The sequence below is a fragment of the Hypanus sabinus genome, chromosome 28, assembly GCF_030144855.1.
Source record: "Hypanus sabinus isolate sHypSab1 chromosome 28, sHypSab1.hap1, whole genome shotgun sequence".
Lineage (NCBI taxonomy): Eukaryota > Metazoa > Chordata > Chondrichthyes > Myliobatiformes > Dasyatidae > Hypanus > Hypanus sabinus.
Genome location: NC_082733.1, coordinates 12701446 through 12727866, shown reverse-complemented (window position 1 = coordinate 12727866; position 26421 = coordinate 12701446). Strand labels below are relative to the sequence as shown.

The following is a 26421-nucleotide window of genomic DNA, read 5'->3' as shown; positions in this document are numbered from 1 at the left end:
AGGGAGGTGTCTGCATGTGACAGTCCCTCTCTCCCTCTCACTCGATGCTGCCGGTGGGAGGTGTCTGAATCTTGTGACAGTCCCTCTCTCCCTCTCGCTCGATGCTCCCGGTGGGAGGTGTCTGAGTCCTGTGACAGTCCCTCTCTCCCTCTCGCTCGACGCTGCCGGAGGGAGGTGTCTGCATGTGACAGTCCCTCTCTCCCTCTCGCTCCATGCTGCCGGAGGGAGGTGTCTGAGTCCTGTGACAGTCCCTCTCTCCCTCTCGCTCGACGCTGCCGGAGGGAGGTGTCTGCATGTGACAGTCCCTCTCTCCCTCTCGCTCGATGCTGCCGGAGGGAGGTGTCTGAGTCCTGTGACAGTCCCTCTCTCCCTCTCGCTCGATGCTGCCGGAGGGAGGTGTCTGCATGTGACAGTCCCTCTCTCCCTCTCGCTCGACGCTGCCGGAGGGAGGTGTCTGCATGTGACAGTCCCTCTCTCCCTCTCGCTCCATGCTGCCGGAGGGAGGTGTCTGAGTCCTGTGACAGTCCCTCTCTCCCTCTCGCTCGATGCTGCCGGAGGGAGGTGTCTGCATGTGACAGTCCCTCTCTCCCTCTCACTCGATGCTGCCGGAGGGAGATGTCTGAGTACTGTGACAGTCCCTCTCTCCCACTCGCTCAATGCTGCCGGAGGGAGGAGTCTGCATGTGACAGTCCCTCTCTCCCTCTCGCTCGACGCTGCCGGAGGAAGGTGTCTGCATGTGACAGTCCCTCTCTCCCTCTCATTCGATGCTGCCGGAGGGAGGTGTCTGAGTTCTTTGACAGTCCCTCTCTCCCTCGCGCTCGATGCTGCCGGAGGGAGGTGTCTGAGTCCTGTGACAGTCCCTCTCTCCCTCTCGCTCGATCCTGCCAGAGGGAGGTGTCTGAGTCCTGTGACAGTCCCTCTCTCCCTCTCGCTCGATGCTGCCGGAGGGAGGTGTCTGCATGTGACAGTCCCTCTCTCCCTCTTGCTCGATCCTGCCGGAGGGAGGTGTCTGAGTCCTGTTACAGTCCCTCTCTCCCACTCGCTCAATGCTGACAGACGGAGGTGTCTGCATGTGACAGTCCCTCTCTCCCTCTCGCATGATCCTGCCGGAGGGAGGTGTCTGAGTCCTGTGACAGTCCCTCTCACCCTCTCGCTCGATCCTGCCGGAAGCAGGTGTCTGCATGTGACAGTCCCTCTCTCCCTCTCGCTCAATGCTGCCGGAGGTAGGTGTCTGAGTCCTGTGACAGTCCCTCTCTCCCTCTCGCTCGATGCTGACGGAGGGAGGTGTCTGCATGTGACAATCCCTCGCTCCCTCTCGCTCGATGCTGCCGGAGGGAGGTGTCTGAGTCCTGTGACAGTCCCTCTCTCCCTCTCGCTCGATGATGCCGGTGGGAGGTGTCAGCATGTGACAGTCCCTCTCTCCCTCTCGCTCGATGCTGCCGGAGGGAGGTGTCTGCATGTGACAGTCCCTCTCTCCCTCTTGCTCGATGCTGCAGGAGGGAGGTGTCTGACTCCTGTGACAGTCCCTCTCTCCCTCTCGCTCGATGCTGCCGGAGGGAGGTGCCTGAGTCCTGTGACAGTCCCTGTCTCCCTCTCGCTCGATGCTGCCGGAGGGAGGTGTCTGCATGTGACAGTCCCTCTCTCCCTCTCGCTCGATGCTGCCGGTGGGAGGTGTCTGAATCTTGTGACAGTCCCTCTCTCCCTCTCGCTCGACGCTGCCGGAGGGAGGTGTCTGCATGTGACAGTCCCTCTCTCCCTCTCGCTCGATGCTGCCGGAGGGAGATGTCTGAGTACTGTGACAGTCCCTCTCTCCCTCTCACTCAATGCTGCCGGAGGGAGGTGTATGCATGTGACAGTCCCTCTCTCCCTCTCGCTCGATGCTGCCGGAGGGAGGTGTCTGCATGTGACAGTCCCTCTCTCCCTCTCATTCGACGCTGCCGGAGGGAGGTGTCTGAGTCCTTTGACAGTCCCTCTCTCCCTCGCGCTCGATGCTGCCGGAGGGAGGTGTCTGAGTCCTGTGACAGTCCCTCTCTCCCTCTCGCACTGTCCTGCCAGAGGGAGGTGTCTGAGTCCTGTGACAGTCCCTCTCTCCCGCTCGCTCGATGCTGCCGGAGGGAGGTGTCTGCATGTGACAGTCCCTCTCTCCCGCTCGCTCGATCCTGCCGGAGGGAGGTGTCTGAGTCCTGTGACAGTCCCTCTCTCCCTCTCGCACGATCCTGCCAGAGGGAGGTGTCTGAGTCCTGTGACAGTCCCTCTCTCCCGCTCGCTCGATCCTGCCGGAGGGAGGTGTCTGAGTCCTGTGACAGTCCCTCTCTCCCGCTCGCTCGATCCAGCCGGAGGGAGGTGTCTGAGTCCTGTGACAGTCCCTCTCTCCCGCTAGCTCGATCCTGCCGGAGGTGTCTGAGTCCTGTGACAGTCCCTCTCTCCCTCTCGCACGATCCTGCCAGAGGGAGGTGTTTGAGTCCTGTGACAGTCCCTCTCTCCCGCTCGCTCGATCCTGCCGGAGGGAGGTGTCTGAGTCCTGTGACAGTCCCTCTCTCCCTCTCGCACTGTCCTGCCAGAGGGAGGTGTCTGAGTCCTGTGACAGTCCCTCTCTCCCGCTCGCTCGATGCTGCCAGAGGGAGGTGTCTGCATGTGACAGTCCCTCTATCCCGCTCGCTCGATCCTGCCGGAGGGAGGTGTCTGAGTCCTGTGACAGTCCCTCTCTCCCTCTCGCACGATCCTGCCAGAGGGAGGTGTCTGAGTCCTGTGACAGTCCCTCTCTCCCGCTCGCTCGATCCTGCCGGAGGGAGGTGTCTGAGTCCTGTGACAGTCCCTCTCTCCCGCTCGCTCGATCCAGCCGGAGGGAGGTGTCTGAGTCCTGTGACAGTCCCTCTCTCCCGCTAGCTCAATCCTGCCGGAGGTGTCTGAGTCCTGTGACAGTCCCTCTCTCCCTCTCGCACGATCCTGCCAGAGGGAGGTGTTTGAGTCCTGTGACAGTCCCCCTCTCCCGCTCGCTCGATCCTGCCGGAGGGAGGTGTCTGAGTCCTGTGACAGTCCCTCTCGCACGATCCTGCCGGAGGGAGGTGTCTGAGTCCTGTGACAGTCCCTCTCTCCCTCTCGCACTGTCCTGCCAGAGGGAGGTGTCTGAGTCCTGTGACAGTCCCTCTCTCCCGCTCGCTCGATCCTGCCGGAGGGAGGTGTCTGAGTCCTGTGACAGTCCCTCTCTCCCGCTCGCTCGATCCAGCCGGAGGGAGGTGTCTGAGTCCTGTGACAGTCCCTCTCTCCCGCTAGCTCAATCCTGCCGGTGTCTGAGTCCTGTGACAGTCCCTCTCTCCCTCTCGCACGATCCTGCCAGAGGGAGGTGTTTGAGTCCTGTGACAGTCCCCCTCTCCCGCTCGCTCGATCCTGCCGGAGGGAGGTGTCTGAGTCCTGTGACAGTCCCTCTCGCACGATCCTGCCGGAGGGAGGTGTCTGAGTCCTGTGACAGTCCCTCTCTCCCTCTCGCTCGATCCTGCTGGAAGCAGGTGTCTGCATGTGACAGTCCCTCTCTCCCTTTCGCTCGATGCTGACAGAGGGAGGTGTCTGCATGTGACAATCCCTCGCTCCCTCTCGCGCGATGCTGCCGGAGGGAGGTGTCTGAGTCCTGTGACAGTCCCTCTCTCCCTCTCGCTCGATCCTGCCGGAGGGAGGTGTCTGAGTCCTGTGACAGTCCCTCTCTCCCTCTCGCACGATCCTGCCGGAGGAAGGTGTCTGAGTCCTGTGACAGTCCCTCTCTCCCTCTCGCTCAATCCTGCCGGAGGGAGGTGCCTGAGTCCTGTGACAGTCCCTCTCTCCCTATCGCTAGCTGCTGCTCGAGGGAGGTGCTTGAGTCCTGTGACAGTCCCTCTCTCCCTCTCGCTCGATCCTGCCGGAGGGAGGTGTCTGCATGTGACAGTCCCTCTCTCCCTCTCATTCGACGCTGCCGGAGGGAGGTGTCTGAGTCCGTTAACAGTCCCTCTCTCCCTCGCGCTCGATGCTGCCGGAGGGAGGTGTCTGAGTCCTGTGACAGTCCCTCTCTCCCGCTCGCTCGATGCTGCCGGAGGGAGCTGTCTGCATGTGACAGTCCCTCTCTCCCTCTCATTCGATGCTGCCGGAGGGAGGTGTCTGAGTCCTTTGACAGTCCCTCTCTCCCTCGCGCTCGATGCTGCCGGAGGGAGGTGTCTGAGTCCTGTGACAGTCCCTCTCTCCCTCTCGCTCGATCCTGCCAGAGGGAGGTGTCTGAGTCCTGTGACAGTCCCTCTCTCCCTCTCGCTCGATGCTGCCGGAGGGAGGTGTCTACATGTGACAGTCCCTCTCTCCCTCTTGCTCGATCCTGCCGGAGGGAGGTGTCTGAGTCCTGTGACAGTCCCTCTCTCCCACTCGCTCAATGCTGCCGGAGGGAGGTGTCTGAGTCCTGTGACAGTCCCTCCCTCCCTCTCGCTCGATCCTGCCGGAAGCAGGTGTCTGCATGTGACAGTCCCTCTCTCCCTCTCGCTCGATGCTGCCGGAGGTAGGTGTCTGAGTCCTGTGACAGTCCCTCTCTCCCTCTCGCTCGATGCTGACGGAGGGAGGTGTCTGCATGTGACAATCCCTCGCTCCCTCTCGCTCGATGCTGCCAGAGGGAGGTGTCTGAGTCCTGTGACAGTCCCTCTCTCCCTCTCACTCGATGATGCCGGTGGGAGGTGTCAGCATGTGACAGTCCCTCTCTCCCTCTCGCTCGATGCTGCAGGAGGGAGGTGTCTGACTCCTGTGACAGTCCCTCTCTCCCTCTCGCTCGATGCTGCCAGAGGGAGGTGCCTGAGTCCTGTGACAGTCCCTGTCTCCCTCTCGCTCGATGCTGCCGGAGGGAGGTGTCTGCATGTGACAGTCCCTCTCTCCCTCTCGCTCCATGCTGCCGGAGGGAGGTGTCTGAGTCCTGTGTCAGTCCCTCTCTCCCTCTCGCTCGACGCTGCCGGAGGGAGGAGTCTGCATGTGACAGTCCCTCTCTCCCTCTCGCTCGATGCTGCCGGAGGGAGATGTCTGAGTACTGTGACAGTCCCTCTCTCCCTCTCACTCAATGCTGCCGGAGGGAGGTGTATGCATGTGACAGTCCCTCTCTCCCTCTCGCTCGATGCTGCCGGAGGGAGGTGTCTGCATGTGACAGTCCCTCTCTCCCTCTCGCTCGATGCTGCCGGAGGGAGGTGTCTGAGTCCTGTGACAGTCCCTCTCTCCCTCTCGCTCGATCCTGCCAGAAGCAGGTGTCTGCATGTGACAGTCCCTCTCTCCCTTTCGCTCGACGCTGCCGGAGGGTGGTGCCTGAGTCCTGTGACAGTCCCTCTCTCCCTCTCGCTCGATGCTGCCGGAGTGAAGTGTCTGCATGTGACAGTCCCTCTCTCCCTCTCGCTCAATGCTGCCGGAGGGAGGTGTCTGAGTCCTGTGACAGTCCCTCTCTCCCTCTCGCTCGATGCTCCCGGTGGGAGGTGTCTGAGTCCTGTGACAGTCCCTCTCTCCCTCTCGCTCGATGCTGCCGGAGGGAGGTGTCTGAGTCCTGTGACAGTCCCTCTCTCCCTCTCGCTCGATGCTGCCGGAGGGAGGTGTCTGCATGTGACAGTCCCTCTCTCCCTCTCGCTCCATGCTGCCGGAGGGAGATGTATGAGTCCTGTGACAGTCCCTCTCTCCCTCTCGCTCGATGCTGCCGGAGGGAGGTGTCTGCATGTGACAGTCCCTCTCTCCCTCTCACTCGATGCTGCCGGAGGGAGATGTCTGAGTACTGTGACAGTCCCTCTCTCCCACTCGCTCAATGCTGCCGGAGGGAGGTGTCTGCATGTGACAGTCCCTCTCTCCCTCTCGCTCGACGCTGCCGGAGGAAGGTGTCTGCATGTGACAGTCCCTCTCTCCCTCTCATTCGATGCTGCCGGAGGGAGGTGTCTGAGTCCTGTGACAGTCCCTCTCTCCCTCTCGCTCGATCCTGCCGGAGGGAGGTGTCTGAGTACTGTGACAGTCCCTCTCTCCCTCTCGCTCGATCCTGCCGGAAGCAGGTGTCTGCATGTGACAGTCCCTCTCTCCCTCTCGCTCGATGATGCCGGTGGGAGGTGTCAGCATGTAACAGTCCCTCTCTCCCTCTTGATCGATGCTGCCGGAGGGAGGTGTCGGAGTCCTGTGACAGTCCCTCTCTCCCTCTCGCTCGATGCTGCAGGAGGGAGTTGTCTGAGTCCTGTGACAGTCCCTCTCTCCCTCTCGCTCGATGCTGCCGGAGGGAGGTGTCTGAGTCCTGTGACAGTCGCTCTCTCCCTCTCGCTCGATGCTGCCGGAGGGAGGTGTCTGAATCCTGTGACAGTCCCTCTCTCCCTCTCGCTCATGCTGCCGGAGGGAGGTGCCTGAGTCCTGTGACAGTCCCTCTCTCCCTCTCGCTCGATGCTGCCGGAGGGAGGTGTCTGCATGTGACAGTCCCTCTATCCCTCTCGCTCGATGCTTCCGGAGGGAGGTGTCTGAGCCCTGTGACAGTCCCTCTCTCCCTCTCGCTCGATGCTGCCGGAGCGAGGTGCCTGAGTCCTGTGACAGTCCCTCTCTCCCTCTCGCTCGATGCTGCCGGAGGGAGGTGTCTGCATGTGACAGTCCCTCTCTCCCTCTCGCTCAATGCTGCCGGAGGGAGCTGTCTGAGTCCTGTGACAGTCCCTCTCTCCCTCTCGCTCGATGCTGCCGGAGGGAGGTGTCTGCATGTGACAGTCCCTCTCTCCCTCTCGCTCGATGCTGACGGAGGGAGGTGTCTGCATGTGACAATCCCTCGCTCCCTCTCGCTCGATGCTGCCGGAGGGAGGTGTCTGAGTCCTGTGACAGTCCCTCTCTCCCTCTCGCTCGATGATGCCGGTGGGAGGTGTCAGCATGTGACAGTCCCTCTCTCCCTCTCGCACGATCCTGCCGGAGGAAGGTGTCTGAGTCCTGTGACAGTCCCTCTCTCCCTCTCGCTCAATCCTGCCGGAGGGAGGTGCCTGAGTCCTGTGACAGTCCCTCTCTCCCTATCGCTAGCTGCTGCTCGAGGGAGGTGCCTGAGTCCTGTGACAGTCCCTCTCTCCCTCTCGCTCGATCCTGCCGGAGGGAGGTGTCTGCATGTGACAGTCCCTCTCTCCCTCTCGCTCGATGCTGCCGGAGGGAGGTGTCTGCATGTGACAGTCCCTCTCTCCCTCTCGCTCGATGCTGCCGGAGGGAGGTGCCTGAGTCCTGTGACAGTCCCTCTCTCCCTCTCGCTCGATGCTGCCGGAGGGAGGTGTCTGAATCCTGTGACAGTCCCTCTCTCCCTCTCGCTCGATGCTGCCGGAAGGAGGTGTCTGAGTCCTGTGACAGTCCCTCTCTCCCTCTCGCTCGATCCTGCCGGAGGGAGGTGTCTGAGTCCTGTGACAGTCCCTCTCTCCCACTCGCTCAATCCTGCCGGAAGCAGGTGTCTGCATGTGACAGTCCCTCTCTCCCTCTCGCTCGATGCTGCCGGAGGTAGGTGTCTGAGTCTTGTGACAGTCCCTGTCTCCCTCTAGCTCGATGCTGACGGAGGGAGGTGTCTGCATGTGACAGACCCTCTCTCCCTCTCGCTCGATGCTGACGGAGGGAGGTGTCTGCATGTGACAATCCCTCGCTCCCTGTCGCTCGATGCTGCCGGAGGGAGGTGTCTGAGTCCTGTGACAGTACCTCTCTCCCTCTCGCTCGATGATGCCGGTGGGAGGTGTCAGCATGTGACAGTCCCTCTCTCCCTCTCGATCGATGCTGCCGGAGGGAGGTGTCGGAGTCCTGTGACCGTCCCTCTCTCCCTCTCGCTCGATGCTGCCGGAGGGAGGTGTCTGCATCTGACAGTCCTTCTCTCCCTCTCGCTCGATGCTGCCGGAGGGAGGTGTCTGCATGTGACAGTCCCACTATCCCTCTCGCTCGATGCTTCCGGAGGGAGGTGTCTGAGCCCTGTGACAGTCCCTCTCTCCCTCTCGCTCGATGCTGCCGGAGGGAGGTGTCTGCATGTGACAGTCCCTCTCTCCCTCTCGATCAATGCTGCCGGAGGGAGGTGCCTGAGTCCTGTTACAGTCCCTCTCTCCCTCTCGCTCGATCCTTCCGGAGGGAGGTGTCTGAGTCCTGTGACAGTCCCTCTCTCCCTCTCGCTCGATCCTGCCGGAGGGAGGTGTCTGAGTCCTGTGACATTCCCTCTCTCCCTCTCGCTCGATCCTGCCGGAAGCAGGTGTCTGCATGTGACAGTCCCTCTCTCCCTCTCACTCGATGCTGACGGAGGGAGGTGTCTGCATGTGACAGTCCCTCTATCCCTCTCGCCCGATGATTCCGGAGGGAGGTGTCTGAGCCCTGTGACAGTCCGTCTCTCCCTCTCGCTCGATGCTGCCGGAGGGAGGTGTCTGCATGTGACAGTCCCTCTCTCCCTCTCGCTCGATGCTGCCGGAGGGAGGTGCCTGAGTCCTGTGACAGTCCCTCTCTCCCTCTCGCTCGATGCTGCCGGAGGGAGGTGTCTGAGTCCTGTGACAGTCCCTCTCTCCCTCTCGCTCGATCCTGCCGGAGGGAGGTGTCTGAGTCCTGTGACAGTCCCTCTCTCCCTCTCGCTCGATCCTGCCGGAAGCAGGTGTCTGCATGTCACAGTCCCTCTCTCCCTCTCGCTCGAAGCTGACGGAGGGAGGTGTCTGCATGTGACAATCCCTCGCTCCCTCTCGCTCGATGCTGCCGGAGGGAGGTGTCTGAGTCCTGTGACAGTCCCTCTCTCCCTCTCGCTCAATGATGCCGGTGGGACGTGTCAGCATGTGACAGTCCCTCTCTCCCTCTCGATCGATGCTGCCGGAGGGAGGTGTCGGAGTCCTGTGACCGTCCCTCTCTCCCTCTCGCTCGATGCTGCCGGAGGAAGGTGTCTGCATGTGACAGTCCCTCTCTCCCTCTCGCTCGATGCTGCAGGAGGGAGGTGTCTGACTCCTGTGACAGTCCCTCTCTCCCTCTCGCTCGATGCTGCCGGAGGGAGGTGTCTGAGTCCTGTGACAGTTCCTCTCTCCCTCTCGCTCGATGCTGCCGGAGGGAGGTGTCTGAGTCCTGTGACAGTCCCTCTCTCCCTCTCGCTCATGCTGCCGGAGGGAGGTGCCTGAGTCCTGTGACAGTCCCTCTCTCCCTCTCGCTCGTTGCTGCCGGAGGGAGGTGTCTGCATGTGACAGTCCCTCTATCCCTCTCGCTCGATGCTTCCGGAGGGAGGTGTCTGAGCCCTGTGACAGTCCCTCTCTCCCTCTCGATCGATGCTGCCGGAGCGAGGTGCCTGAGTCCTGTGACAGTCCCTCTCTCCCTCTCGTTCGATGCTGCCGGAGGGAGGTGTCTGCATGTGACAGTCCCTCTCTCCCTCTCGCTCGATGCTGCCGGAGGGAGGTGTCTGAGTCCTGTGACAGTCCCTCTCTCCCTCTCGCTCGATGCTGCCGGAGGGAGGTGTCTGCATGTGACAGTCCCTCTCTCCTTATCGCTCGATGCTGCCGGAGAAAGGTGTCTGCATGTGACAGTCCCTCTCTCCCTCTCGCTCGATCCTGCCGGAAGCAGGTGTCTGCATGTGACAGTCCCTCTATCCCTCTCGCTCGATGCTTCCGGAGGGAGGTGTCTGAGCCCTGTGACAGTCCCTCTCTCCCTCTCGCTCGATGCTGCCGGAGGGAGGTGTCTGCATGTGACAGTCCCTCTCTCCCTCTCGCTCGATGCTGCCGGAGGGAGGTGCCTGAGTCCTGTGACAGTCCCTCTCTCCCTCTCGCTCGATCCTGCCGGTGGGAGGTGTCTGAGTCCTGTGACAGTCCCTCTCTCCCTCTCGCACGATCCTGCCAGAGGGAGGTCTGCATGTGACAGTCCCTCTCTCCCTCTCGCTCGATGCTGCCGGAGGAAGGTGTCTGAGTCCTGTGACAGTCCCTCTCTCCCTCTCGCTCGACGTTGACGGAGGGAAGTGTCTGCATGTGACAGTCCCTCTCTCCCTCTCGCTCGATCCTGCCGGAGGGAGGTGTCTGAGTCCTGTGACAGTCCCTCTCTCCCTCTCGCACGATCCTGCCGGAGGAAGGTGTCTGAGTCCTGTGACAGTCCCTCTCTCCCTCTCGCTCGACGTTGCCGGAGGGAGGTGTCTGCATGTGACAGTCCCTCTCTCCCTCTCGCTCGATCCTGCCGGAGGAAGGTGTCTGAGTCCTGAGACAGTCCCTCTCTCCCTCTCGCTCGATCCTGCCGGAGGAAGGTGTCTGAGTCCTGTGACAGTCCCTCTCTCCCTCTCGCTCGATCCTGCCGGAGGGAGGTGCCTGAGTCCTGTGACAGTCCCTCTCTCCCTATCGCTAGCTGCTGCTCGAGGGAGGTGCCCGAGTCCTGTGACAGTCCCTCTCTCCCTCTCGCTCGATGCTGCCGGAGGGAGGTGTCTGCATGTGACAGTCCCTCTCTCCCTCTCGCTCGATGCTGCCGGAGGGAGGTGTCTGCATGTGACAGTCCCTCTCTCCCTCTCGCTCGATGCTGCCGGAGGGAGGTGTCTGAGTCCTGTGACAGTCCCTCTCTCCCACTCGCTCGATCCTGCCGGAGGGAGGTGTCTGAGTCCTGTGACAGTCCCTCTCTCCCTCTCGCTCGATCCTGCCGGAGGGAGGTGTCTGCATGTGACAGTCCCTCTCTCCCTCTCGCTCGATGCTGCCGGAGGGAGGTGTCTGCATGTGACAGTCCCTCTCTCCCTCTCGCTCGATGCTGCCGGAGGGAGGTGCCTGAGTCCTGTGACAGTCCCTCTCTCCCTCTCGCTCGATCCTGCCGGAGGGAGGTGTCTGAATCCTGTGACAGTCCCTCTCTCCCTCTCGCTCGATGCTGCCGGAGGGAGGTGTCTGAGTCCTGTGACAGTCCCTCTCTCCCTCTCGCTCGATCCTGCTGGAGGGAGGTGTCTGAGTCCTGTGACAGTCCCTCTCTCCCACTCGCTCGATCCTGCCGGAAGCAGGTGTCTGCATGTGACAGTCCCTCTCTCCCTCTCGCTCGATGCTGCCGGAGGTTGGTGTCTGAGTCTTGTGACAGTCCCTCTCTCCCTCTCGCTCGATGCTGACGGAGGGAGGTGTCTGCATGTGACAGTCCCTCTCTCCCTCTCGCTCGATGCTGACGGAGGGAGGTGTCTGCATGTGACAATCCCTCGCTCCCTGTCGCTCGATGCTGCCGGAGGGAGGTGTCTGAGTCCTGTGACAGTACCTCTCTCCCTCTCGCTCGATGATGCCGGTGGGAGGTGTCAGCATGTGACAGTCCCTCTCTCCCTCTCGATCGATGCTGCCGGAGGGAGGTGTCTGAGTCCTGTGACAGTCCCTCTCTCCCTCTCGCACGATCCTGCCAGAGGGAGGTCTGCATGTGACAGTCCCTCTCTCCCTCTCGCTCGATGCTGCCGGAGGAAGGTGTCTGAGTCCTGTGACAGTCCCTCTCTCCCTCTCGCTCGACGTTGACGGAGGGAAGTGTCTGCATGTGACAGTCCCTCTCTCCCTCTCGCTCGATCCTGCCGGAGGGAGGTGTCTGAGTCCTGTGACAGTCCCTCTCTCCCTCTCGCACGATCCTGCCGGAGGAAGGTGTCTGAGTCCTGTGACAGTCCCTCTCTCCCTCTCGCTCGACGTTGCCGGAGGGAGGTGTCTGCATGTGACAGTCCCTCTCTCCCTCTCGCTCGATCCTGCCGGAGGAAGGTGTCTGAGTCCTGAGACAGTCCCTCTCTCCCTCTCGCTCGATCCTGCCGGAGGAAGGTGTCTGAGTCCTGTGACAGTCCCTCTCTCCCTCTCGCTCGATCCTGCCGGAGGGAGGTGCCTGAGTCCTGTGACAGTCCCTCTCTCCCTATCGCTAGCTGCTGCTCGAGGGAGGTGCCTGAGTCCTGTGACAGTCCCTCTCTCCCTCTCGCTCGATGCTGCCGGAGGGAGGTGTCTGCATGTGACAGTCCCTCTCTCCCTCTCGCTCGATGCTGCCGGAGGGAGGTGTCTGCATGTGACAGTCCCTCTCTCCCTCTCGCTCGATGCTGCCGGAGGGAGGTGTCTGAGTCCTGTGACAGTCCCTCTCTCCCACTCGCTCGATCCTGCCGGAGGGAGGTGTCTGAGTCCTGTGACAGTCCCTCTCTCCCTCTCGCTCGATCCTGCCGGAGGGAGGTGTCTGCATGTGACAGTCCCTCTCTCCCTCTCGCTCGATGCTGCCGGAGGGAGGTGTCTGCATGTGACAGTCCCTCTCTCCCTCTCGCTCGATGCTGCCGGAGGGAGGTGCCTGAGTCCTGTGACAGTCCCTCTCTCCCTCTCGCTCGATCCTGCCGGAGGGAGGTGTCTGAATCCTGTGACAGTCCCTCTCTCCCTCTCGCTCGATGCTGCCGGAGGGAGGTGTCTGAGTCCTGTGACAGTCCCTCTCTCCCTCTCGCTCGATCCTGCCGGAGGGAGGTGTCTGAGTCCTGTGACAGTCCCTCTCTCCCACTCGCTCGATCCTGCCGGAAGCAGGTGTCTGCATGTGACAGTCCCTCTCTCCCTCTCGCTCGATGCTGCCGGAGGTAGGTGTCTGAGTCTTGTGACAGTCCCTCTCTCCCTCTCGCTCGATGCTGACGGAGGGAGGTGTCTGCATGTGACAGTCCCTCTCTCCCTCTCGCTCGATGCTGACGGAGGGAGGTGTCTGCATGTGACAATCCCTCTCTCCCTCTCGATCGATGCTGCCGGAGGGAGGTGTCGGAGTCCTGTGACCGTCCCTCTCTCCCTCTCGCTCGATGCTGCCGGAGGGAGGTGTCTGCATCTGACAGTCCTTCTCTCCCTCTCGCTCGATGCTGCCGGAGGGAGGTGTCTGCATGTGACAGTCCCTCTATCCCTCTCGCTCGATGCTTCCGGAGGGAGGTGTCTGAGCCCTGTGACAGTCCCTCTCTCCCTCTCGCTCGATGCTGCCGGAGGGAGGTGTCTGCATGTGACAGTCCCTCTCTCCCTCTCGATCAATGCTGCCGGAGGGAGGTGCCTGAGTCCTGTTACAGTCCCTCTCTCCCTCTCGCTCGATCCTTCCGGAGGGAGGTGTCTGAGTCCTGTGACAGTCCCTCTCTCCCTCTCGCTCGATCCTGCCGGAGGGAGGTGTCTGAGTCCTGTGACATTCCCTCTCTCCCTCTCGCTCGATCCTGCCGGAAGCAGGTGTCTGCATGTGACAGTCCCTCTCTCCCTCTCACTCGATGCTGACGGAGGGAGGTGTCTGCATGTGACAGTCCCTCTATCCCTCTCGCCCAATGCTTCCGGAGGGAGGTGTCTGAGCCCTGTGACAGTCCGTCTCTCCCTCTCGCTCGATGCTGCCGGAGGGAGGTGTCTGCATGTGACAGTCCCTCTCTCCCTCTCGCTCGATGCTGCCGGAGGGAGGTGCCTGAGTCCTGTGACAGTCCCTCTCTCCCTCTCGCTCGATGCTGCCGGAGGGAGGTGTCTGAGTCCTGTGACAGTCCCTCTCTCCCTCTCGCTCGATCCTGCCGGAGGGAGGTGTCTGAGTCCTGTGACAGTCCCTCTCTCCCTCTCGCTCGATCCTGCCGGAAGCAGGTGTCTGCATGTGACAGTCCCTCTCTCCCTCTCGCTCGAAGCTGACGGAGGGAGGTGTCTGCATGTGACAATCCTTCGCTCCCTCTCGCTCGATGCTGCCGGAGGGAGGTGTCTGAGTCCTGTGACAGTCCCTCTCTCCCTCTCGCTCGATGATGCCGGTGGGAGGTGTCAGCATGTGACAGTCCCTCTCTCCCTCTAGATCGATGCTGACGGAGGGAGGTGTCGGAGTCCTGTGACCGTCCCTCTCTCCCTCTCGCTCGATGCTGCCGGAGGGAGGTGTCTGCATGTGACAGTCCCTCTCTCCCTCTCGCTCGATGCTGCAGGAGGGAGGTGTCTGACTCCTGTGACAGTCCCTCTCTCCCTCTCGCTCGATGCTGCCGGAGGGAGGTGTCTGAGTCCTGTGACAGTTCCTCTCTCCCTCTCGCTCGATGCTGCCGGAGGGAGGTGTCTGAGTCCTGTGACAGTCCCTCTCTCCCTCTCGCTCATGCTGCCGGAGGGAGGTGCCTGAGTCCTGTGACAGTCCCTCTCTCCCTCTCGCTCGATGCTGCCAGAGGGAGGTGTCTGCATGTGACAGTCCCTCTATCCCTCTCGCTCGATGCTTCCGGAGGGAGGTGTCTGAGCCCTGTGACAGTCCCTCTCTCCCTCTCGATCGATGCTGCCGGAGCGAGGTGCCTGAGTCCTGTGACAGTCCCTCTCTCCCTCTCGTTCGATGCTGCCGGAGGGAGGTGTCTGGATGTGACAGTCCCTCTCTCCCTCTCGCTCGATGCTGCCGGAGGGAGGTGTCTGAGTCCTGTGACAGTCCCTCTCTCCCTCTCGCTCGATGCTGCCGGAGGGAGGTGTCTGCATGTGACAGTCCCTCTCTCCTTATCGCTCGATGCTGCCGGAGAAAGGTGTCTGCATGTGACAGTCCCTCTCTCCCTCTCGCTCGATCCTGCCGGAAGCAGGTGTCTGCATGTGACAGTCCCTCTCTCCCTCTCGCTCGATGCTGACGGAGGGAGGTGTCTGCATGTGACAGTCCCTCTATCCCTCTCGCTCGATGCTTCCGGAGGGAGGTGTCTGAGCCCTGTGACAGTCCCTCTCTCCCTCTCGCTCGATGCTGCCGGAGGGAGGTGTCTGCATGTGACAGTCCCTCTCTCCCTCTCGCTCGATGCTGCCGGAGGGAGGTGCCTGAGTCCTGTGACAGTCCCTCTCTCCCTCTCGCTCGATCCTGCCGGTGGGAGGTGTCTGAGTCCTGTGACAGTCCCTCTCTCCCTCTCGCACGATCCTGCCAGAGGGAGGTCTGCATGTGACAGTCCCTCTCTCCCTCTCGCTCGATGCTGCCGGAGGAAGGTGTCTGAGTCCTGTGACAGTCCCTCTCTCCCTCTCGCTCGACGTTGACGGAGGGAAGTGTCTGCATGTGACAGTCCCTCTCTCCCTCTCGCTCGATCCTGCCGGAGGGAGGTGTCTGAGTCCTGTGACAGTCCCTCTCTCCCTCTCGCACGATCCTGCCGGAGGAAGGTGTCTGAGTCCTGTGACAGTCCCTCTCTCCCTCTCGCTCGACGTTGCCGGAGGGAGGTGTCTGCATGTGACAGTCCCTCTCTCCCTCTCGCTCGATCCTGCCGGAGGAAGGTGTCTGAGTCCTGAGACAGTCCCTCTCTCCCTCTCGCTCGATCCTGCCGGAGGAAGGTGTCTGAGTCCTGTGACAGTCCCTCTCTCCCTCTCGCTCGATCCTGCCGGAGGGAGGTGCCTGAGTCCTGTGACAGTCCCTCTCTCCCTATCGCTAGCTGCTGCTCGAGGGAGGTGCCTGAGTCCTGTGACAGTCCCTCTCTCCCTCTCGCTCGATGCTGCCGGAGGGAGGTGTCTGCATGTGACAGTCCCTCTCTCCCTCTCGCTCGATGCTGCCGGAGGGAGGTGTCTGCATGTGACAGTCCCTCTCTCCCTCTCGCTCGTTGCTGCCGGAGGGAGGTGTCTGAGTCCTGTGACAGTCCCTCTCTCCCACTCGCTCGATCCTGCCGGAGGGAGGTGTCTGAGTCCTGTGACAGTCCCTCTCTCCCTCTCGCTCGATCCTGCCGGAGGGAGGTGTCTGCATGTGACAGTCCCTCTCTCCCTCTCGCTCGATGCTGCCGGAGGGAGGTGCCTGAGTCCTGTGACAGTCCCTCTCTCCCTCTCGCTCGATCCTGCCGGAGGGAGGTGTCTGAGTCCTGTGACAGTCCCTCTCTCCCTCTCGCTCGATGCTGCCGGAGGGAGGTGTCTGAGTCCTGTGACAGTCCCTCTCTCCCTCTCGCTCGATCCTGCCGGAGGGAGGTGTCTGAGTCCTGTGACAGTCCCTCTCTCCCTCTCGCTCGATCCTGCCGGAAGCAGGTGTCTGCATGTGACAGTCCCTCTCTCCCTCTCGCTCGATGCTGACGGAGGGAGGTGTCTGCATGTGACAATCCCTCGCTCCCTGTCGCTCGTTGCTGCCGGAGGGAGGTGTCTGAGTCCTGTGACAGTCCCTCTCTCCCTCTCGCTCGATGATGCCGGTGGGAGGTGTCAGCATGTGACAGTCTCTCTCTCCCTCTCGATCGATGCTGCCGGAGGGAGGTGTCGGAGTCCTGTGACCGTCCCTCTCTCCCTCTCGCTCGATGCTGCCGGAGGGAGGTGTCTGCATGTGACAGTCCCTCTCTCCCTCTCGCTCGATGCTGCAGGAGGGAGGTGTCTGACTCCTGTGACAGTCCCTCTCTCCCTCTCGCTCAATGCTGCCGGAGGGAGGTGTCTGAGTCCTGTGACAGTCCCTCTCTCCCTCTCGCTCGATGCTGCCGGAGGGAGGTGTCTGAGTCCTGTGACAGTCCCTCTCTCCCTCTCGCTCATGCTGCCGGAGGGAGGTGCCTGAGTCCTGTGACAGTCCCTCTCTCCCTCTCGCTCGATGCTGCCGGAGGGAGGTGTCTGCATGTGACAGTCCCTCTATCCCTCTCGCTCGATGCTTCCGGAGGGAGGTGTCTGCATGTGACAGTCCCTCTCTCCCTCTCGCTCGACGCTGCCGGAGGGAGGCGTCTGCATGTGACAGTCCCTCTCTCCCTCTCGCTCGATGCTGCCGGAGGGAGGTGTCTGAGTCCTGTGACAGTCCCTCTCTCCCTCTCGCTCGATGCTGCCGGAGGGAGGTGTCTGCATGTGACAGTCCCTCTCTCCCTCTCACTCGATGCTGCCGGAGGGAGGTGTCTGCATGTGACAGTCCCTCTCGCCCTCTCGCTCGATGCTGCCGGAGCGAGGTGCCTGAGTCCTGTGACAGTCCCCCTCTCCCTCTCGCTCGATGCTGCCGGAGGGAGGTGTCTGCATGTGACAGTCCCTCTCTCCTTATCGCTCGATGCTGCCGGAGAAAGGTGTCTGCATGTGACAGTCCCTCTCTCCCTCTCGCTCGATGCTGCCGGAGGGAGGTGTCTGCATGTGACAGTCCCTCTCTCCCTCTCGCTCGACGCTGCCGGAGGGAGGTGTCTGCATGTGACAGTCCCTCTCTCCCTCTCGCTTGACGCTGCCGGAGGGAGGTGTCTGCATGTGACAGTCCCTCTCCCCCTCTCGCTCGATGCTGCCGGAGGTAGGTGTCTGCATGTGACAGTCCCTCTCTCCCTCTCGCTCGATGCTGCCGGAGGGAGGCGTCTGCATGTGACAGTCCCTCTCTCCCTCTCGCTCGATGCTGCCGGAGGGAGGTGTCTGAGTCCTGTGACAATCCCTCTCTCCCTCTCGCTCGATGCTGCCGGAGGGAGGTGTCTGAGTCCTGTGACAGACCCTCTCTCCCTCTCGCTCGATGCGGCCAGAGGGAGGTGCCTGAGTCCTGTGACAGTCCCTCGCTCCCTCTCGCTCGATGCTGCCGGAGGGAGGTGTCTGAGTCCTGTGACAGTCCCTCTCGCCCTCTCGCTCGATGCTGCCGGAGGGAGGTGCCTGAGTCCTGTGACAGTCCCTCTCTCCCTCTCGCTCGATGCTGCCGGAGGGAGGTGTCTGCATGTGACAGTCCCTCTCGCCCTCTCACTCGATGCTGCCGGAGGGAGGTGTCTGCATGTGACAGTCCCTCTCGCCCTCTCGCTCGATGCTGCCGGAGGGAGGTGCCTGAGTCCTGTGACAATCCCTCTCTCCCTCTCGCTCGACTCTGCCGGAGGGAGGTGTCTGCATGTGACAGCCCCTCTCTCCCTCTCGCTCGACGCTGCCGGAGGGAGGTGTCTGAGTCCTGTGACAGTCCCTCTCTCCCTCTCGCTCGATGCTGCCGGAGGGAGGTGCCTGAGTCCTGTGACAATCCCTCTCTCCCTCTCGCTCGATGCTGCCGGAGGGAGGTGTCTGAGTCCTGTGACAGTCCCTCTCTCCCTCTCGCTCCATGCTGCCGGAGGGAGGTGTCTGCATGTGACAGTCCCTCTTCCCCTCTCGCTCGATGCTGCCGGAGGGAGGTGTCTGAGTCCTGTGACAATCCCTCTCTCCCTCTCGCTCGATGCTGCCGGAGGGAGGTGTCTGCATGTGACAGTCCCTCTCTCCCTCTCGCTCGATGCTGCCGGAGGGAGGCGTCTGCATGTGACAGTCCCTCTCTCCCTCTCGCTCGATGCTGCCGGAGGGAGGTGCCTGAGTCCTGTGACAGTCCCTCTCTCCCTCTCGCTCGATGCTGCCGGAGGGAGGTGTCTGAGTCCTGTGACAATCCCTCTCTCCCTCTCGCTCGATGCTGCCGGAGGGAGGTGTCTGAGTCCTGTGACAGTCCCTCTCTCCCTCTCGCTCGATGCTGCCGGAGGGAGGTGTCTGAGTCCTGTGACAGACCCTCTCTCCCTCTCGCTCGATGCGGCCAGAGGGAGGTGCCTGAGTCCGGTGACAGTCCCTCGCTCCCTTTCGCTCGATGCTGCCGGAGGGAGGTGTCTGAGTCCTGTGACAGTCCCTCTCTCCCTCTCGCTCGATCCTGCCGGAAGCAGGTGTCTGCATGTGACAGTCCCTCTCTCCCTCTCGCTCGATGCTGACGGAGGGAGGTGTCTGCATGTGACAGTCCCTCTATCCCTCTCGCTCGATGCTTCCGGAGGGAGGTGTCTGAGCCCTGTGACAGTCCCTCTCTCCCTCTCGCTCGATGCTGCCGGAGGGAGGTGTCTGCATGTGACAGTCCCTCTCTCCCTCTCGCTCGATGCTGCCGGAGGGAGGTGCCTGAGTCCTGTGACAGTCCCTCTCTCCCTCTCGCTCGATCCTGCCGGTGGGAGGTGTCTGAGTCCTGTGACAGTCCCTCTCTCCCTCTCGCACGATCCTGCCAGAGGGAGGTCTGCATGTGACAGTCCCTCTCTCCCTCTCGCTCGATGCTGCCGGAGGAAGGTGTCTGAGTCCTGTGACAGTCCCTCTCTCCCTCTCGCTCGACGTTGACGGAGGGAAGTGTCTGCATGTGACAGTCCCTCTCTCCCTCTCGCTCGATCCTGCCGGAGGGAGGTGTCTGAGTCCTGTGACAGTCCCTCTCTCCCTCTCGCACGATCCTGCCGGAGGAAGGTGTCTGAGTCCTGTGACAGTCCCTCTCTCCCTCTCGCTCGACGTTGCCGGAGGGAGGTGTCTGCATGTGACAGTCCCTCTCTCCCTCTCGCTCGATCCTGCCGGAGGAAGGTGTCTGAGTCCTGAGACAGTCCCTCTCTCCCTCTCGCTCGATCCTGCCGGAGGAAGGTGTCTGAGTCCTGTGACAGTCCCTCTCTCCCTCTCGCTCGATCCTGCCGGAGGGAGGTGCCTGAGTCCTGTGACAGTCCCTCTCTCCCTATCGCTAGCTGCTGCTCGAGGGAGGTGCCTGAGTCCTGTGACAGTCCCTCTCTCCCTCTCGCTCGATGCTGCCGGAGGGAGGTGTCTGCATGTGACAGTCCCTCTCTCCCTCTCGCTCGATGCTGCCGGAGGGAGGTGTCTGCATGTGACAGTCCCTCTCTCCCTCTCGCTCGTTGCTGCCGGAGGGAGGTGTCTGAGTCCTGTGACAGTCCCTCTCTCCCACTCGCTCGATCCTGCCGGAGGGAGGTGTCTGAGTCCTGTGACAGTCCCTCTCTCCCTCTCGCTCGATCCTGCCGGAGGGAGGTGTCTGCATGTGACAGTCCCTCTCTCCCTCTCGCTCGATGCTGCCGGAGGGAGGTGCCTGAGTCCTGTGACAGTCCCTCTCTCCCTCTCGCTCGATCCTGCCGGAGGGAGGTGTCTGAGTCCTGTGACAGTCCCTCTCTCCCTCTCGCTCGATGCTGCCGGAGGGAGGTGTCTGAGTCCTGTGACAGTCCCTCTCTCCCTCTCGCTCGATCCTGCCGGAGGGAGGTGTCTGAGTCCTGTGACAGTCCCTCTCTCCCTCTCGCTCGATCCTGCCGGAAGCAGGTGTCTGCATGTGACAGTCCCTCTCTCCCTCTCGCTCGATGCTGACGGAGGGAGGTGTCTGCATGTGACAATCCCTCGCTCCCTGTCGCTCGTTGCTGCGGGAGGGAGGTGTCTGAGTCCTGTGACAGTCCCTCTCTCCCTCTCGCTCGATGATGCCGGTGGGAGGTGTCAGCATGTGACAGTCTCTCTCTCCCTCTCGATCGATGCTGCCGGAGGGAGGTGTCGGAGTCCTGTGACCGTCCCTCTCTCCCTCTCGCTCGATGCTGCCGGAGGGAGGTGTCTGCATGTGACAGTCCCTCTCTCCCTCTCGCTCGATGCTGCAGGAGGGAGGTGTCTGACTCCTGTGACAGTCCCTCTCTCCCTCTCGCTCAATGCTGCCGGAGGGAGGTGTCTGAGTCCTGTGACAGTCCCTCTCTCCCTCTCGCTCGATGCTGCCGGAGGGAGGTGTCTGAGTCCTGTGACAGTCCCTCTCTCCCTCTCGCTCATGCTGCCGGAGGGAGGTGCCTGAGTCCTGTGACAGTCCCTCTCTCCCTCTCGCTCGATGCTGCCGGAGGGAGGTGTCTGCATGTGACAGTCCCTCTATCCCTCTCGCTCGATGCTTCCGGAGGGAGGTGTCTGCATGTGACAGTCCCTCTCTCCCTCTCGCTCGACGCTGCCGGAGGGAGGCGTCTGCATGTGACAGTCCCTCTCTCCCTCTCGCTCGATGCTGCCGGAGGGAGGTGTCTGAGTCCTGTGACAGTCCCTCTCTCCCTCTCGCTCGATGCTGCCGGAGGGAGGTGTCTGCATGTGACAGTCCCTCTCTCCCTCTCACTCGATGCTGCCGGAGGGAGGTGTCTGCATGTGACAGTCCCTCTCGCCCTCTCGCTCGATGCTGCCGGAGCGAGGTGCCTGAGTCCTGTGACAGTCCCCCTCTCCCTCTCGCTCGATGCTGCCGGAGGGAGGTGTCTGCATGTGACAGTCCCTCTCTCCTTATCGCTCGATGCTGCCGGAGAAAGGTGTCTGCATGTGACAGTCCCTCTCTCCCTCTCGCTCGATGCTGCCGGAGGGAGGTGTCTGCATGTGACAGTCCCTCTCTCCCTCTCGCTCGACGCTGCCGGAGGGAGGTGTCTGCATGTGACAGTCCCTCTCTCCCTCTCGCTTGACGCTGCCGGAGGGAGGTGTCTGCATGTGACAGTCCCTCTCCCCCTCTCGCTCGATGCTGCCGGAGGTAGGTGTCTGCATGTGACAGTCCCTCTCTCCCTCTCGCTCGATGCTGCCGGAGGGAGGCGTCTGCATGTGACAGTCCCTCTCTCCCTCTCGCTCGATGCTGCCGGAGGGAGGTGTCTGAGTCCTGTGACAATCCCTCTCTCCCTCTCGCTCGATGCTGCCGGAGGGAGGTGTCTGAGTCCTGTGACAGACCCTCTCTCCCTCTCGCTCGATGCGGCCAGAGGGAGGTGCCTGAGTCCTGTGACAGTCCCTCGCTCCCTCTCGCTCGATGCTGCCGGAGGGAGGTGTCTGAGTCCTGTGACAGTCCCTCTCGCCCTCTCGCTCGATGCTGCCGGAGGGAGGTGCCTGAGTCCTGTGACAGTCCCTCTCTCCCTCTCGCTCGATGCTGCCGGAGGGAGGTGTCTGCATGTGACAGTCCCTCTCGCCCTCTCACTCGATGCTGCCGGAGGGAGGTGTCTGCATGTGACAGTCCCTCTCGCCCTCTCGCTCGATGCTGCCGGAGGGAGGTGCCTGAGTCCTGTGACAATCCCTCTCTCCCTCTCGCTCGACTCTGCCGGAGGGAGGTGTCTGCATGTGACAGCCCCTCTCTCCCTCTCGCTCGACGCTGCCGGAGGGAGGTGTCTGAGTCCTGTGACAGTCCCTCTCTCCCTCTCGCTCGATGCTGCCGGAGGGAGGTGCCTGAGTCCTGTGACAATCCCTCTCTCCCTCTCGCTCGATGCTGCCGGAGGGAGGTGTCTGAGTCCTGTGACAGTCCCTCTCTCCCTCTCGCTCCATGCTGCCGGAGGGAGGTGTCTGCATGTGACAGTCCCTCTTCCCCTCTCGCTCGATGCTGCCGGAGGGAGGTGTCTGAGTCCTGTGACAATCCCTCTCTCCCTCTCGCTCGATGCTGCCGGAGGGAGGTGTCTGCATGTGACAGTCCCTCTCTCCCTCTCGCTCGATGCTGCCGGAGGGAGGCGTCTGCATGTGACAGTCCCTCTCTCCCTCTCGCTCGATGCTGCCGGAGGGAGGTGCCTGAGTCCTGTGACAGTCCCTCTCTCCCTCTCGCTCGATGCTGCCGGAGGGAGGTGTCTGAGTCCTGTGACAATCCCTCTCTCCCTCTCGCTCGATGCTGCCGGAGGGAGGTGTCTGAGTCCTGTGACAGTCCCTCTCTCCCTCTCGCTCGATGCTGCCGGAGGGAGGTGTCTGAGTCCTGTGACAGACCCTCTCTCCCTCTCGCTCGATGCGGCCAGAGGGAGGTGCCTGAGTCCGGTGACAGTCCCTCGCTCCCTTTCGCTCGATGCTGCCGGAGGGAGGTGTCTGAGTCCTGTGACAGTCCCTCTCGCCCTCTCGCTCGATGCTGCCGGAGGGAGGTGCCTGAGTCCTGTGACAGTCCCTCTCGCCCTCTCGCTCGATGCTGCCGGAGGGAGGTGCCTGAGTCCTGTGACAGTCCCTCTCTCCCTCTCGCTCGATGCTGCCGGAGGGAGGTGTCTGCATGTGACAGTCCCTCTCGCCCTCTCACTCGATGCTGCCGGAGGGAGGTGTCTGAGTCCTGTGACAGTCCCTCTCTCCCTCTCTCTCGATGCTGCCGGAGGGAGGTGTCTGAGTCCTGTGACAGTCCCTCGCTCCCTCTCGCTCGATGCTGCCGGAGGGAGGTATCTGAGTCCTGTGACAGTCCCTCTCTCCCTCTCGCTCGATGCTGCCGGAGGGAGGTGCCTGAGTCCTGTGACAGTCCCTCTCTCCCTCTCGCTCGATGCTGCCGGAGGGAGGTGTCTGCATGTGACAGTCCCTCTCGCCCTCTCACTCGATGCTGCCGGAGGGAGGTGTCTGCATGTGACAGTCCCTCTCGCCCTCTCGCTCGATGCTGCCGGAGGGAGGTGCCTGAGTCCTGCGACAATCCCTCTCTCCCTCTCGCTCGATGCTGCCGGAGGGAGGTGTCTGCATGTGACAGTCCCTTTCTCCCTCTCGCTCGACGCTGCCGGAGGGAGGCGTCTGCATGTGACAGTCCCTCTCTCCCTCTCGCTCGACGCTGCCGGAGGGAGGTGTCTGAGTCCTGTGACAGTCCCTCTCTCCCTCTCGCTCGACGCTGCCGGAGGGAGGTGTCTGCATGTGACAGTCCCTCTCGCCCTCTCGCTCGATGCTGCCGGAGGGAGGCGTCTGCATGTGACAGTCCCTCTCTCCCTCTCGCTCGATGCTGCCGGAGGGAGGCGTCTGCATGTGACAGTCCCTCTCTCCCTCTCGCTCGATGCTGCCGGAGGGAGGTGCCTGAGTCCTGTGACAGTCCCTCTCTCCCTCTCGCTCGATGCTGCCGGAGGGAGGTGTCTGAGTCCTGTGACAATCCCTCTCTCCCTCTCGCTCGATGCTGCCGGAGGGAGGTGTCTGGGTCCTGTGACAGACCCTCTCTCCCTCTCGCTCGATGCTGCCGGAGGGAGGTGTCTGAGTCCTGTGACAGTCCCTCTCGCCCTCTCGCTCGATGCTGCCGGAGGGAGGTGCCTGAGTCCTGTGACAGTCCCTCTCGCCCTCTCGCTCGATGCTGCCGGAGGGAGGTGTCTGCATGTGACAGTCCCTCTCGCCCTCTCGCTCGATGCTGCCGGAGGGAGGTGTCTGAGTCCTGTGACAGTCCCTCTCGCCCTCTCACTCGATGCTGCCCCAGGGAGGTGTCTGAGTCCTGTGACAGTCCCTCTCGCCCTCTCGCTCGATGCTGCCGGAGGGAGGTGTCTGCATGTGACAGTCCCTCTCTCCCTCTCACTCGATGCTGCCGGAGGGAGGTGCCTGAGTCCTGTGACAGTCCCTCTCGCCCTCTCACTCGATGCTGCCGGAGGGAGGTGTCTGCATGTGACAGTCCCTCTCGCCCTCTCGCTCGATGCTGCCGGAGGGAGGTGCCTGAGTCCTGTGACAATCCCTCTCTCCCTCTCGCTCGATGCTGCCGGAGGGAGGTGTCTGCATGTGACAGTCCCTCTCTCCCTCTCGCTCGACGCTGCCGGAGGGAGGCGTCTGCATGTGACAGTCCCTCTCTCCCTCTCGCTCGACGCTGCCGGAGGGAGGTGTCTGAGTCCTGTGACAGTCCCTCTCTCCCTCTCGCTCGATGCTGCCGGAGGGAGGTGTCTGCATGTGACAGTCCCTCTCTCCCTCTCGCTCGACGCTGCCGGAGGGAGGTGTCTGAGTCCTGTGACAGTCCCTCTCTCCCTCTCGCTCGATGCTGCCGGAGGGAGGTGTCTGCATGTGACAGTCCCTCTCGCCCTCTCGCTCGATGCTGCCGGAGGGAGGTGTCTGCATGTGACAGTCCCTCTCGCCCTCTCGCTCGATGCTGCCGGAGGGAGGCGTCTGCATGTGACAGTCCCTCTCTCCCTCTCGCTCGATGCTGCCGGAGGGAGGTGCCTGAGTCCTGTGACAGTCCCTCTCTCCCTCTCGCTCGATGCTGCCGGAGGGAGGTGCCTGAGTCCTGTGACAGTCCCTCTCGCTCGATGCTGCCGGAGGGAGGTGTCTGAGTCCTGTGACAATCCCTCTCTCCCTCTCGCTCGATGCTGCCGGAGGGAGGTGTCTGAGTCCTGTGACAGTCCCTCTCTCCCTCTCGCTCGATGCTGCCGGAGGGAGGTGTCTGAGTCCTGTGACAGACCCTCTCTCCCTCTCGCTCGATGCGGCCAGAGGGAGGTGCCTGAGTCCTGTGACAGTCCCTCGCTCCCTCTCGCTCGATGCTGCCGGAGGGAGGTGTCTGCATGTGACAGTCCCTCTCGCCCTCTCGCTCGATGCTGCCGGAGGGAGGTGCCTGAGTCCTGTGACAGTCCCTCTCGCCCTCTCACTCGATGCTGCCGGAGGGAGGTGTCTGCATGTGACAGTCCCTCTCTCCCTCTCGCTCGATGCTGCCAGAGGGAGGTGTCTGCATGTGACAGTCCCTCTCTCCCTCTCGCTCGATGCTGCCGGAGGGAGGTGTCTGCATGTGACAGTCCCTCTCTCCCTCTCGCTCGACGCTGCCGGAGGGAGGCGTCTGCATGTGACAGTCCCTCTCTCCCTCTCGCTCGATGCTGCCGGAGGGAGGTGTCTGAGTCCTGTGACAGTCCCTCTCTCCCTCTCGCTCGACGCTGCCGGAGGGAGGTGTCTGAGTCCTGTGACAGTCCCTCTCCCCCTCTCGCTCGATGCTGCCGGAGGGAGGTGTCTGAGTCCTGTGACAGTCCCTCTCTCCCTCTCGCTCGACGCTGCCGGAGGGAGGTGTCTGAGTCCTGTGACAGTCCCTCTCTCCCTCTCGCTCGATGCTGCCGGAGGGAGGTGTCTGCATGTGACAGTCCCTCTCTCCCTCTCGTTCGACGCTGCCGGAGGGAGGTGTCTGAGTCCTGTGACAGTCCCTCTCTCCCTCTCGCTCGATGCTGCCGGTGGGAGGTGTCTGCATGTGACAGTCCCTCTCTCCCTCTCGCTCGATGCTGCCGGATTGTGCCCGAGTCCTGTGACTTGGGCAAGATTTAATGAACGCAGTATGTGGATTAAATTCTGTAGTCCACATTATGATGTGTTTCTTGTGCCTGGTCGCTCCTGTTTTTGTTGCTATTTTGATCAGAGCAGCCTGCAGTTAACCAACAACACAGCACTAGATTGAACTGAACTTAAGATGCCTGGACTCCTTTGATTATGTGTTTTACTTTCTGTGGTTTTTGCTTGGTTTTTTTTTGCGATCAGTGTGATTTTATTTTGTTTGTTTGTCTGCATCTGGAGGGAGTTTTCTTGACATTTTCTTTTGAACAGGTTCTAGGGTTTTCTTTGTTTCGTGGCTGCCTGTGGGAAGACGAACCTCAGGGTTATAAACCACATGCGTACACTTTAATAATAAATTTACTTTGAATCCATATTCACTTTATTAAGTCTACCCAATAACAAAAACTGTATCAGGAACATAGGAACCAGAATAAAAGTAGTCACTTTTCAGAACGAAGGAAGGCACAAAAAAATCTTATCTTGGATCAGTACAAGGGACAATGAGTTTTATTATGCATTCATAATGGGGGGGAAGCATTAGATTGATTTTAGAGTATGTTAAAAGGTCAGCACAACATTGTGGGCCAAAGGGCCTGTACTGTGTTGTACTGTTCTAGACTTTCAAATTGCCTAAATTAGTGTCTGACAGAGTGATGGGTGTGTGGAACGCACTTAGAAGCAGATACATTAGGGACATCTAAGAGACTTAGATAGACATGTGGAAGAGAGAAAAATAGAGGGCTATGTGGGAGCGAAGTGTCAGATTGATCTTAGAGTAGGTTAAAGGGTCAGTATAACATTCTAGGCTGAAGGGCCTGTACTATTCTAAGTTCTGTGTATCTGTCTTACTTTTTAAACATTTCTGGATCACAGAAAAACCTGGAAATCTACTTAATAGTACAGAGGGCCACAGCAAATTTCAACAGATACACAAATTGATGGAGTGGAAAGATACCTAGCAGATAAAGTGGAGGTGCACGAAACAGTACAATTTAGTAGCAAG

At 61.6% G+C, this 26421-nt stretch overlaps 1 long non-coding RNA gene across 3 annotated transcripts in view; it reads right to left on the bottom strand.

The window, feature by feature from the left end:
* LOC132382438 (uncharacterized) overlaps positions 1-26421 on the bottom strand; it is a 206428-nt gene that overhangs the window by 83695 nt on the left and 96312 nt on the right. The window contains exon 4 of one of the 3 annotated variants that reach the window (XR_009508311.1): positions 25064-25718. The exons of the other annotated variants lie outside the window; for them this stretch is intronic. This is a non-coding gene — a long non-coding RNA (uncharacterized LOC132382438). Of the gene's footprint in view, positions 1-25063; positions 25719-26421 lie in introns of those variants that run through there. 3 annotated transcript variants of the gene reach the window in all.